This window comes from Solanum dulcamara, chromosome 11 (genome assembly GCF_947179165.1).
Source record: "Solanum dulcamara chromosome 11, daSolDulc1.2, whole genome shotgun sequence".
Classification (NCBI taxonomy): Eukaryota; Viridiplantae; Streptophyta; class Magnoliopsida; order Solanales; family Solanaceae; genus Solanum; species Solanum dulcamara.
The window spans coordinates 48,367,428-48,381,567 of NC_077247.1; positions in this window are offsets into that span (position 1 = coordinate 48,367,428).

The following is a 14,140-nucleotide window of genomic DNA, read 5'->3' on the forward strand; positions in this document are numbered from 1 at the left end:
TAGTAGGTAGAAAATACATGTAGATGAGTTGGAAAAGATATAATTAATTAGGATTAGTTGGGAGGTCTACCTCTAATTTAACCTCACTGTCTCACTTAATTGATGAGAAGATGGACTGATGGTGTCGGAGTGCGATTATTTTAATTTAATTACATCTTAATTATTGGGTGGATCACTCATTAATTCACTTTTGTTAATTATATTCTTGTGAAAGTGCAAATCTTTAACATTATAGTTATCTTCTCAACATGCAATTGACATCATATAGTAATAGTTTTCTTTTACCACGAAAGATTAGCGTGGTGGAGTGGTAAATATTCGTTCATAAGTCTTAAGTTTGAGCACTGAGTATGTAGACTCATTTCGTAGGAAGTGCTTTACTCTAAAGTGGACTTTTTGGGGTGAATCTGAATTAACCGAATTCCAAAATGAGTATTGAACACTTTCTAAAAAGAAATCTTTCTGTGGAATTACGTGTATTCTATATTTACTTACGTTACCAATTGTCAATTCTTGGTCATTGTCATTGAGATTCATGTCACTTGAGTCAGCCGTTAGCGCCCGATAGCATCTTGACCCCATCCAATTTTTGGGCCCCTCTTTGATAAGGAAGGAAACGAAATAATCTCAATTTTACGACAAATCCGGTCCAATGGCTGTTCTAATTCAGTGTACTCTTGAGCCTTTCACAAAGGAAATTCATGCATGCAGTTCATGGATAGTATAAACATTAGGCTAAAGATAGAGAGTTGATGAGGAGGCTTTTCTAAGAAAAAAGGCATGGTTCTTTCAATTCCGCATCCGGGGAAAGCAACTTTCAGTTTGAATTCCAATTTCATTGCCCTTATTATGAAAGTCTAAAATCCTTCTTTCACCAATTTCGGGTCTGAAAGGACAACTCTTAATAAGATTAGATGCTCGATCCAAACTATTAAATATCTCCTGATTCTCTTAAGGCCACAAATCACTTCTTTCATTCAAAAAAAAGGTAGTCTTTCCTTGGTAAATAGCGTCTTGAGGTGAAGCGAAGGCATTATTGAAGGAAAGAAATGACGGGTCGGTCAATTGCGCGAAAACTGTTTTTGCCAACCAAAGCCCCAAAACTAGTAATGGCACTTGTGCCCCGTTTGTGAAAAATAAGAAAAAAATCATATGTAATCTTTTGCTAATTTTTAGTGACATAAAGTTAGAAGTATTTTCTCCCTCCCAAAATCAGTGTCAATCTTTTATGTCTTTATTAAGAGTTAATTAATTTGATTAATCTTCAAAATTGAATAGGATTAGATCAAACTCATTATTTTAAAATTATACAAAAAGAACTATAAGTTACAATTTTTCTCATGTCAATAAGATTAAAACATATATTTTAAAATATTGATCAAAATTCACATAATTTGAATCTCTTGAAGCGAAGAACAACAAATGATTTAAGAGAAATGGATTAAATATTAGGATTAATTATAAGAAAATTAATTTAAATAGTCCCCTCCCCCACCCCCAGAAATAACCAGCAAATACATAATACGTATGTTGATTAATTAAGGGCTGTAAATATTCTTTTAACTTCCCCTTAATTATATGTTGTGTGATCCCTTCAACTCTTCTAGCAAGAAAAAAATAGATGAATCAAATTAGATTGATGACAAAGTGATCGATTCTTTCTTAATAAATGAAATTAGTGACTTGAATAATAGAAAGTCAACTTGTCATATAGAATATATCCAATGAAATCCTACAAAGTGAAGTCTGAAAGGGTAAAGTGTACATTGACCTTATCACTATCTCGTAGAGATAAAAAAATTGTTTCATATACAACAACATATTCAGTTTGATCTTATCAAGTAAAGTCTGAGGAGAAAGAATTTACGTAGATTTTACTCTTATCTAACAATTGTGAATCGTGTTTTTTTTTTTAATAAAAAACTTGGGCATCTGAATTTCAAGAAAAAAGGCACAGTGGCTTGGCTTGCTTCTGATCAAAGGTAGGAACAATCAAGTTATAGTAGATGACAAATCCCGCATGATTCCTCAAATAACCTTTTTTTTTTCTCTCTGAATGTTTGAGTGACAAAGTGTGCTATCCAAGATTGCAGAGGGGGATCATTCCATATTAATGTAGAAATAAATATATAATATAGTCTAGCATTGTGATATACAAGAGTTGACAATCTTAGTACTATAAAAATAGCTACGTCTATCGTCAACTCTTTTGTCCAAATAAAAATAGGCATGCAAGAGAAAGTGAGAAACACTTAATAATAAAGAGATGTATCTATTTTCTTGCTCAACTTAATTAGGAAAATGTTTTCATGAAAAATATTATCCAAAGTAATTTTTTAGAAGCTTATTATTTTTCAGTATTTGATAAATAAATAAAAAAATAATATTTAAAAATATTTATATAATCTAGCAAAATATTATTGTGGTTGGATGGGTGGAGATCAGTGTGGCTTCGGTGGTGGTGGTGGGGGGGATGATTTGGAAAGGGGGTTGGGGCGTTGGGTGAATAGGGAGAAGACAATCAACATAAAATATTACTTATGAAACTTGGCTTTTTATACTTTCATTAGAAAAATCATTTTTCTTGTTTTTAAGAGACGCTTTTTTTTTTTACTTTTGAGGGCTAATATATGGATATTTTTCTCTATTTTTCATAATATTTAATCAGTCGATCATTGAAAAATATTTTGCTCTGTACCAAATTGGTTCTGACATTTTAAAGAGGACATTGGAATGCAAGTAGAAATTACGTGCTACAAATTAAGTGCATGCATGTCCAACTCAATACAGTATTATAGGAGGAAATTGGCAGATAGTTATTTTTTGGATTGCTAATAAAGTTTTAGCCAATTCGTTGCAAATATTGAGTGTATAAGTAGATCACTTTTTAATATGAAAATAAAATTTCAACAAAATACTGTATTTTAAAACAAGAGAGAACATGTCAGATTTTTTTCACCGAAACCGTAAAGTTTCGACAAATTTTTACATTTAAACTGTGAAAGTTAATCAATCCCAAAAATCCACTTATCAAAGGATATTAATGTTTATTATACAAAAAGACGAAATTAAAAATATAACTTCTTTTTGTGAATCATAATTAGAGAGGACCCAAAAAAGGCTAGAAAAGCAAAAGATAATGGGGGTAAAGAGCTTCATTTAATTAATTACTAAAAGTAGGATTCTCATCAAAACCCCAACTATAATGTATGCTAGTAAAGGGCAAAATCCATCATTTTCACATTATTTATTACAATATAGAAGGCTATAAAAATGAAAGACGTCCAAATCATTTAACCGTAATTTCAAGACAGCCATGATCCAGCTAATATATATGCTTTTAGCAACTTGCAAGGGTAGTGACATTTAATTTAAATCATTACCAATAAAGAAAATGAAAATTAATAAATATAAAATAATTTCATTGGGTCGCTAGCTTTAAGCACAAATAATTTTTTTCCATCCGGTATTCGGAGTCCGCATTGAAGCTTCGACTAAATTCGGATTGCACAGATTCATTTGGAGGTGACACTCCCAACAAGATTTTTTTCCATACTCAGAATTCAAACCCAAATTTTTTGATTAAGGGTATAACAATCTCATTACTACACTACAATCTATATTGATGGCACAAATAACTTTGTATAGCAGCCAACACGTACTGTATATTAGGATTATTGATTAGTATTGTGGGGTTCGATCTGCTGCCTAGCTTGTGGCAACAACCTAAGTAAATAAATTATATAGAGCTTACAGACTACAATTGTTTCTTACTCTTTCTTTTTCTATGATACATTTTTCTTTTTAACTAATATAAATTAAAATATATTTAAAATAAAATAATGTATAATTATAAAATATTTAATTTATCATTTATTTTAAATTATAAATTTACAATTTTATATCTAATTAATTACTGTTATATAAAATGAAACGAAGCGGTAGAGGGAGTGGGGGCAAAGGTTGGTGGAACTTGGAAGTCGAGTTTACAGTTTTGTGTGGTAAACTTGTATTGATATAATTGAGCTAGCTAGGGCTTTTGTCAATATTCTATGTCGTGATATGAAGGTGTAGATGAAAGTTAGTTAGGTTGTTAAAAATAGTTAAGGGTAGTACAGTCTTCTTAACAGAATCAGTTATAACAAATTTTATGAAGTTAGTTAAGAGTTTGTTAGTTACAAGTCAAGTGTGCTAGCTATAAGTAGCACCTACACTTATTGTAATCACACACTTTTCTAAATGATTCAATGAGAGTCCTCTCCTTCTAGATCTTTATCTTCATTTCTTTCTCTTTTCTTAATTGTTTATGCACTTACTTTCATGGTATTAGAGCCATCACAGTCAATACTATGAGAGACATTTTTTTTTTCAATTGAAGAATCATAGGATCAAGTATCTGATCCATAGATTCATCAAAGCTCTGTGTTGGTCAGCAGATCAGAGGATCAATATCAGAGGATCAAGGAGAATTTTCAAATTGTTTGAGCTTGCTTCCGCGATAAAAATTGATTGGAGATTCTACAATGGCAGTTGGTAATGAAACAGGAGAGTTGCCTTCTTCAAATGGTCAAAACACTGATACGTCTTCTTCAAATGGTGGTTCTATGGCAAGTCAAGGTATTGACTAAAATCACCCTTTTTTCCTAGTCCTACAGATGTCAGTGGAATAAGTATCATTTCATTTCAATTGCTTGAAATTGAGAATTACACATTGTGAAATCGATCAATTAGACTAGCCTTGTTGGGAAGAAATAAGCTAGGACTAGTTGATGGATCATGTAGAAAAGAGGTTTATGAAGAAGAACTATGGGGACAGTGGGAGAAAGTAAATACAATTATATTGTCATGGGTAATGAACTCAATGTCTAAAAATTTACTTAGTGGTATTGCTTTTGCATCAACTGCTTTAGATGTGTGGAATGATTTGAAAGAGAGGTTTGATAGAGTTTATGGATCTAGAACCTATAGTTTGCACAAAAAAATTGCTTACTTGCATCAAGGGACAACTTCTATTTCAGTATATTATACTAGACTCAAGACTTTGTAGGATGAGTTTGAAGTCTTAATGCCGCTCCTTGTTACAATTATGATAAATTCAAAGATTTTGTAGCTCATATGAATAGACAGAAATTGTATCAGTTCTTAATGAGACTAAATGAATCATATCAGCAGCCAAGTAGTCAGATTCTAATGATGAATCCACTACCTAATATCAATTAGGCATATGCACTAATTGTAGGAGATGAAAGTCAGAAGTCAATTATTACTCAGACTAGTAGTTTGGGACTGAATACTGTTGGCAATAATTTGGGACTGAATTCAGTAGTTGTTGATCCTAATGCTAAGTACTCAAAAGTGAGAAGTAGTTCTGGAGTATCTCAGAAGTTCAAGAAGATTTTTTCACTGATTTGTGATTTCTGTTAGTACAAAGGTCACATCAAGAAATTTTGCTACAAGATAGTAGGTTATCCACCTGATTTTAAGTCCAAAAGGAAGCTCCTACTGTTAACTCAAATTTTACAGCAAATGATGTTAATTTTTCTATTAATAGTCAGTCTCACCAAGTCAACTTTTGTTATGGAATGAATACCAGTGTTCCTATGCATGAATGAAAAGGCAAAAGAAAGCTGGATACTTCTAATATTACATTGTCAGTTGAAGCAAATGACACTAAAAGTAAGAAAGTAATCAGGCTGAGAATGAAGTGAAAAGGTTACTTCAGGGGTGCACATTTTCAAAGGAACAATATGATCAAATTGTTCAAATACTGAATCAGAAAATAGACTTTACATCAAACACTGCAGGTAAGGCCTTATTTGTATCTGAAAATAGTGAAGTCTGGATCATGGATATAGGATCAATAAATCATATGGTGTGTAGGTTGGATATGTTAACTAAATGATCTATTACCCAAATGAATGTTTCCAAGGATGTAGGATTACCAAATGGTGATATTACTCAACTCACTCATATTGGTTCCTCCATTTTGTCAACTGGAAGCCTTATTACAAATGTGTTTCACTTATCTGAGTTTAAATATAACCCGATGTCTGTCAGCAAGATCACAAAAAAATTAGGATGCTTAGTATCTTTTTTTTCTGACTTTTGTGAGTTTCATGAGCTTTACAATGGGAAGGTGAAGAAAATTGGTAAAGAAAAAAGAGGTTTGAAGTTGCTTTGGAGGAAGTTAACTCACAAGGCTGATACTAATACAGAAGACTCTGCATTGACTGTTGACAAGGTTTATTCATGTACTAAGGAACAAGATATAGAGTTGTGGCATCAAAGATTGGGTCATGTGTCTTTAATACTACTTGGTAGAATGTTTGATATGAATAAACAAAGTGTTTGTAAGGTGTCTAAGTGTTTAGTTTGTCCTTATGCTTAAAAAAACAAGACTTCAGTTTTCTTTTAGTAGTATTAAAAGTTGTAATTGTTTTCAATTGCTTCATATAGACTTGTGGGGCCCTTATAGTACACCTACTGTAGATGGAAACAAGTATTTTCTTATAATAGTTGATGATTTCTCAAGGATGACTTGGTTGTTTCTACTTAAACAAAAGTCTGATGCATGTGTATCTTTGAAAATGTTCATTCAATATACAAAAACTCAATTTGAGAAACCTAGCAAGATTGATAATGAAACAAAATTTGTTAATTCAGTTTGTGAAATCATATTTAAGAAATTGAGGATTATTCATCAAAGGACCTGTCCCTACACACTCCACAACAAAATGGAGTGACTGAAAGAAAACACAAACACTTACTTGAAGTGACAAAAGCTCTAAGATTTCAGGCAAAAATACCTTTGAGGTTTTAGGGATAGTATATATTAGCTGCAACATATCTGATTAATAGATTACCTAGTTGTGTCCTCAACTATCAAACTTCCTATGAGAGACTTTATGGTTTCAAACCAAACTTATCCCATTTGAGAACCATTGTATTTCTGTGTTTTGCTAAAAACATTATTGAACACAATAAAATGATGCCTAGATCTAGGTCTGCAGTTCATATGGGATATTCTGAACTCCAAAAGGGATATTTGTTATTTTATCTGAGTAATAAGTCTTTTTTTATCAGTAGGAATGTTATTTTCAGAGAGGATGTATTTTATTTTTCACAATTATAACAATCTAAGACACCACTGATGTTTATAGACACTTTCCAGAAATCAGAGGTGATGTTTCAAGATTTCCCTCAGCCTGCCTCTGAGGTTATTAGTCTTGATGAATGACCTACTGTATCAGTAGATACCAATTCTATGTTATATCAGCCTAATGGTGTTGAATAGGAGAATGATTGGCTTGCACCAAATTCATTTATAGAAGAATATGAGACTACTCATTCAGAGATTAAACTTTTCATTGAAGGATCAGTATCTGCAATTCAAGATGATGCAGCTGCACCTACTATCAGAAGGTCTATCAGAACAACACAACCTCCTTCTTAATTGAAAGATTTTATCTCTCTTAACATCAACAAGGAAGTTCAATATCCAATGACCAACTACATGAGTTATGCTCACTTATCCTCTACCTATCAATGTTATATTGCAGCCATTTCAGTCATTAAGGAACATACTACGTATGCAGAAGCAGTAAAGGACAAGAGATAAGTGGATGCTATGCAAGATGAAATTCAAACTCTTGAGAGCAACAATACTTGGGAAGTTATAGACTTGCCACATAGTAAGAAGTTTATTGATTGTAGATGGATTTATAAGGTAAAATACAAGTCCACAGGGAAAATAAAAAGATTCAAGGCAAGGTAAGTTGCTAAAGGCTACAGTCAACAAGTGGACATAAATTACAAGAAAACGTTCTCACTAGTGGTTAAGATGGTTACAGTATGATCTATAGTTGCACTTGCTGCATCTAAGAATTGATATATTCATCAGATGGATGTGTTTAATGATTTTCTTCAAGGTGATTTAGAGGATGAAATTTATATGTAGCTTCCTCAAGATTTTGTCAGTCAAAGGGAGAAGGTATGTAGACTGACAAAGTCCTTACATGAATTGAAACAGGCACCAAGACAATGGAACCACAAGCTCACTGAAGCTCATATCAGACTGAAGTTCAGGTAAAGTCAATATGATTACTCTTTGTTCATCAACAAGTCAAAGAAAGGTATCATCATTGTACTTGTATATGTAGATGACATGTTAGTGACTAGTAGCAATTTGAAGCTGATAAAAGAAATAAAGAAGGCTCTACAACAGACATTTACGATGAAAGATCTAGGTGATTTAAAGTACTTTCTAGGTATTGAATTCACTAGGTCTGCAGAAGGTATATTAATGCATCAAAAAAAAAACTCTTAAATTGATAGATGAAGTTGGAATGCCTGCAGCCAAGTTTGCAGGGACTCCCATTGATATTAATGTCAAACTAACATCTAAGCAGTATGATCAGCATGTGAATAGAACTAAAGAGGCTTCAGATGATCCTTTGATCGATCAGACAATGTACCAAAGATTGATAGGAAGACTTCTGTATCTTAATATGACAAGGCCTGATATATCCTTTAGTACTCAAACTTTGCGTCATTTCCTACAACAACCTAAGAAGTCTCACATGGATGTTGCATTAAGGATAATTAGATATACAACCTGGACAAGGGATGTTGACTGGGCTTTTTGCCCACTTAGAAGAAGATCTGTAATAGGATACATAATAAAGCTTGGAGATTCTGTGGTGTCTTGGAAAGAAAAAAAGCAGATCACTGAGTCCAGGAATTTAGCAGAGGCTGAATATAGGAGCCTAGCCTCCACAATGTCTGAATTTGTATGATTACTAAAAATGCTAAAAGAAGTTGATGTTGAAGTACAATTACCAGTTCAAGTTTATTGTGACAGCAAGGCTACCATTCAGATTGTTGCGAATCCAGTGTACTATGAGAGGACTAAACACATAGAAATTGATTGCCATTTTATAAGAGAAAGAATACAACAAGGCTTGATTAAAGTGAACTATTTTCCTACTGCTGAGCAACCAGTTGATATTTTGACAAAATGATTGTCATTGTCAAGGCCACAACATGAACACCTTCTGGCCAAACTAGTAGTGCTGATATTTTTGCACCTCCTCCTAATTTGCAGGGGAGTGTTGTGATATGAAGGTGTAGATGAAAGTTAGGTTGTTAAAAGTAGTTAAGGGCAGCATAGTCTTTTTAACAGAATCAGTTGTAACAAACTTTATAAAGTTAGTAAAGAGTTTGTTAGTTACAAGTCAAGTGTGCTAGCTATAAGTAGCACCCACACTCATGGTAATTACACACTTTTCTAAATGATTCAATGAGAGTCCTCTCCTTCTAGATCTTCATCTTCATTTCTTTCTCTCTTCTTAATTGTTTTTGCACTTACTTTCATTCTAGAGAATATATATATTTTCTTTTCATTTTTGCTACATTTTAAAAAGTAATTATTTTTATATGCCCAAACACTAAAAAATAATTTTTACACCATAATCTCCATCTAAGTAATAAATAATTACCGGCAATCATTTCGTAATAAGTGAAATTAAAACTAAAATGGTAAATCACATAACATGTACGATAATTTTTAATTTAAGATTATAAGATTCAATTATTTTTTTTTACATTTTTATACTTTGTACTAAATCACAATAGAACAAATAATTGAAATAGAGGAGTATTTTCGAATAATTTTTTGGTCTATAGGCCTATATCGCAAAGATTTTTTTAGTTTTTACTACCCCAAATCCTAGTGCAAGTCCAAGTCTGTCTATGACATAAGTAAATCAACTTTCAATTACATTTAGAATCGTCTCAATAAGATCAGGCCTAAAGTCAAACTTTATAGCGAGGTCTTATTTTTTTTTGGTTGACACGTATAAACTGAATAGTTATAACATATTTATTGTAATCTTACAAGTGAGGTCTGGAGCAAATATGATGTATGCAGACCTTATATTCAATGTAAATTTTGAATTAAAAAATATAATATAAAGTAAGAATAATATAATTCGACTCAAAATTTTGGAAAGTTTATATAATGGTATTGAAATAATATTGATTTGTTGCAGTATTTGAAATTTGAAGAAGACACAAAAAAATAAATTTGATCTTTTTTATAAATACACAACAATAGATTTTGCATAATGCACAAAAGGTTTGACCGTTAGGAGGACTTTAGAATATTCAATAATGAAAAAATAAAAATAGTGAAAGAGAAATAAAAAAGTTAAATACAAGAATAGTAAATGTTCACGATAATCGTCGGAATATAAACGAGGCAATAAAAAGGGTAACCACATAAGAAAGGATGCTAAAATTAACTAAACACTATTTGATTTCTCAATTATTACAACGATCCTCATATTAATAGAAGGTAAAAATTTATTACATTTTCTACCTTTTTTTTTCCTTCAAATTTATCAATACATAATTTTTTTTTATATATATATATATATATATATATATATATATATATATATATATATATATAGGATATTGGTGGGGAAAACACTTAGAATTTCTGAATAATTGAGTGCCTTTACTATTTATCTGCCCCAGGGTCAAGTTGGTTTTCCTGTCTTCTATTGTTGATAATTAAGAATGACGAGCATTAGGTCAATAACTAAATAACAAAAGAAATACAATACAATTTTTGTTAAATATTTGGTCCATATATATTAGTGTTACTAAAGCAGAAATGTCTAAATTTTGAATAGCGCACATAATTATAAATCTCCCTCGTGCATATTAGCCTTCTTTTGACCAAGTCGATTTGGGCTTCCCCCGACAGCCCCCCAAAAAATCAAATTACACTTTGAGAAAAAATAGGATTATTTAATGGTATGATTTGCACTTTGAGAAAAAATAGGATTATTTAATGGTGTGATTTGTTCTATAAATAAATTGATCTATAATTTTTGCCATTAGCAATCGAATTTGTAGCTAACGGGGCATAAATTTTTTAAAGATAGCACTAAACGTAATTTGTTGAAATATTATGATGTAAATATATAAACTTATGACTTAAGAAAAAGTTATTTATCTTGAGGGATAAAAATTTAAAAATAACATAAAATAGGAAAAAAAGTGCAAACGAATGTCATAGGATCCTGACAAAGTTTAAGTATTTTTTTTAATGAGACAACATAGGAATATCTCATTTGTGAGTCGTAATTCAGATTTTGAGAGTAAAATTTCTTCATTTTTATTGTGGATTTAGATATATAAGCTTTAAGATTTTTGAAATAAATTTTATATACTTGAAAACTACATAAAAAATATTATAATCATGATAATTGACAATTTAAAATATTTAAAAAAAAATAAAAAAATTATAGTAAAAGAATAACTCATCTAACTCTCGAAATTCGAATGCAGGCACATAAAATGGGACTAAAGGGAGTACAACGTGACTACCAATTAGAGAAGTATGTTGAAGCCTTGAAGGGTCATAAATTATTGTTGTTCTATAGATAGATAGAAGAAGTATAGAATACTCTATCTTTACCCAGTCAATTTGCCACGTTTTCCCAGTATTGAGTTTTGTTGGAGAAGTCCAGCATCTGCATGACAAAAGAGAAGAAGAAGAGATGAAGAAACGAGGAGAAGAAGAGATGAAGAAAGCAGCACAAGAAGAAGCAAGAAGAGAGTGCAAGAAGAAAGAAGCAAACAAACTGAAGAGTTTAACTCTTCAGTTCCCAACGTTTACAGGACTACGTGGCTAGTAGGCATCCACACACATGTGGCCTAATTTTCATCCACACAACATATTTAAATACTACAACCCATATATATATATACACATTAAATTTACAATGCATATTTAAATATGATTATGCCCATATGATTATGGGCAAATAGAATATAGTTTTTGTACAAATTCAAGTAGGACAAAATATAACCATTTCCTTTTGTCTCTGTTCCAACCACTGTAAAATTCCATATAAATGTATTATACACGGTATGAATAAATATACAGTGAAGACATTCTTTCTACACAGCTTCATCTCTTTCAAATTTTTACATGGTATCAGAGCGATCCTAAGCTCGATCCAAATCTGTGTCAAAATATCAAAATCATCTTCATAGTCCCTAGCAAACCAGAATGCCTGAAACGATTGAAGTCAAGTCAGGAATCACATATGAAAGTAACCATCCTTATCACTTAAACAATTCAGATTCACCTGGTATGGCTCTAGTCAATGCTGTGTTTGATGGAAGAGGATACCCTGGTTGGAGGAGATCTATCCTTTTATCTTTATCAGCCAAGAGGAAACTTGGCTTTATCAATGGAACCTGCAAAGCTCCAGATCTGAAATCTGCAGACTTTGAGCAATGGAGTTGTGTGAATGATATGATCATATGTTGGATATCAAATGCACTGTCTAAGGATATTGCAGATAGTGTGATGAGTTCCAAAACTGCAAAAGAACTTTGGGACAGTCTAGAACAAAGATTTGGCAAATCTAATGGTGCCAAACTCTACCACCTACAAAAGGAGTTAACAGGACTAATGCAAGGAAATAGTAACATTGCAGGTTATTTCACCAAACTTAAGAGATTGTGGGATGAGTTAGATGGCATAAATGTGATTGTCTGTTGCTCATGTGAATGCACTTGTGATGGAAAAGCAAAATTAACAAAATCACTGGAAGATCAAAGGTTGATTCAATTCCTAATGGGACTAAATGATGTATATGCTCAGGCGAGGGGAAATATACTTATGATGAATCCCTTACCTGGAATAGATGCTGCATATTCCTTACTTTTACAGGATGAAAACCAAAGAGAAGTGTATGCAAACACAAATCTCACTTCTGATTCTGGATCATTCATGGCAATAGGTCAAGCAAAACAGCCAAATAACAAACTGATTGCTGAATTTGCAGCATTCATGGCTAGTGGACAGGGAAGAAATGGACAGAGATTCAAACACCAAGCAATAAGAGGGACAAACACATATCAAAGGTACACCAATCCAAGCCAGAATCAGAGACCTGACAAGCCACAAAACAAGTTTAAGGGTAAGAAAAGATATGACCCAAATCTATCATGCACTTACTGTGGAAAGACAGGACATATGCATGATGATTGCTACAGGCTGCATGGATTCCCTGCAGATTTTGAGTTCACTAACTCCAGGAACTATCAGCCACAAATTAAGGCAAATGCAAGTTTGACTCAGCAGGTAGATGAAGACATTGGGAAGACAGATTTTGGAATCAATGATGAAATCCTTGAGGAACAATTTAGCAAGCAACAGATTGCAGAAATGATGCAGATATATAAGCAAAGCAAGCTGACACAAACAGGAAAAGCAGGAATCAATCCAAATGCAATGGCTGGTACCATTCTTAAATACTCAAATTCTGTACTAGCTAATCTTGCACAAAATACTTGGATAATTGATTCAGGAGCTTCAGAACATATGTGTTTTGATCCCAATTCCTTCTTATTTCTAAATCCTCTCCCTATACCTTTGAATATTAACTTACCTAATTCTTTCAAGGTAAGTGTCACCCATGTAGGAAGTATCTCCATTTTACCAGGACATGTCATAACTGATGTGCTACTTGTGCCAGATTTTAAGTACAATTTACTCTCAGTTCACAAGTTTTGTGTGCAGTTTCAGTATAATGTCCTATTCACTGCTACTGGATGTTTCTTGCAGGACCTTTCAATGAAGAGTCCTCAAGTTTTTGGTGAAGTTAAAGAGGGACTCTATTTGTTGGATTCCAATAGTGACAAGTCTAGAATTGTTTTTAATTCAAGTGATGTACCTTCATTTCCAAAAGAAAGAAATCCCAACTCACAATCAACTTCAGTTTTTAATTCAGTACATGTTAATGCTGCTCCTAATGTAAAACTTTGGCATGTGAGGTTGGGACACCTCCCATTTTCAGTAATGAAGCATTTAAGTTTTCTTCCTTCTAAATCTAATTCTGATTTTATTTGTGATGTTTGTCCTAGAGCTAAACAAACTAAACAACCTTTTCCTACCAGCAGCATAAAATCCACACACATTTTTGATCTCATTCATATAGATACTTGGGGTCCCTACAAGTGTAGTACTTACAATGGATTCAGGTTCTTTCTCACCATAGTAGATGATTATAGTAGAGGCACATGGACATTCTTGCTAAGTACTAAGAGTAATGCT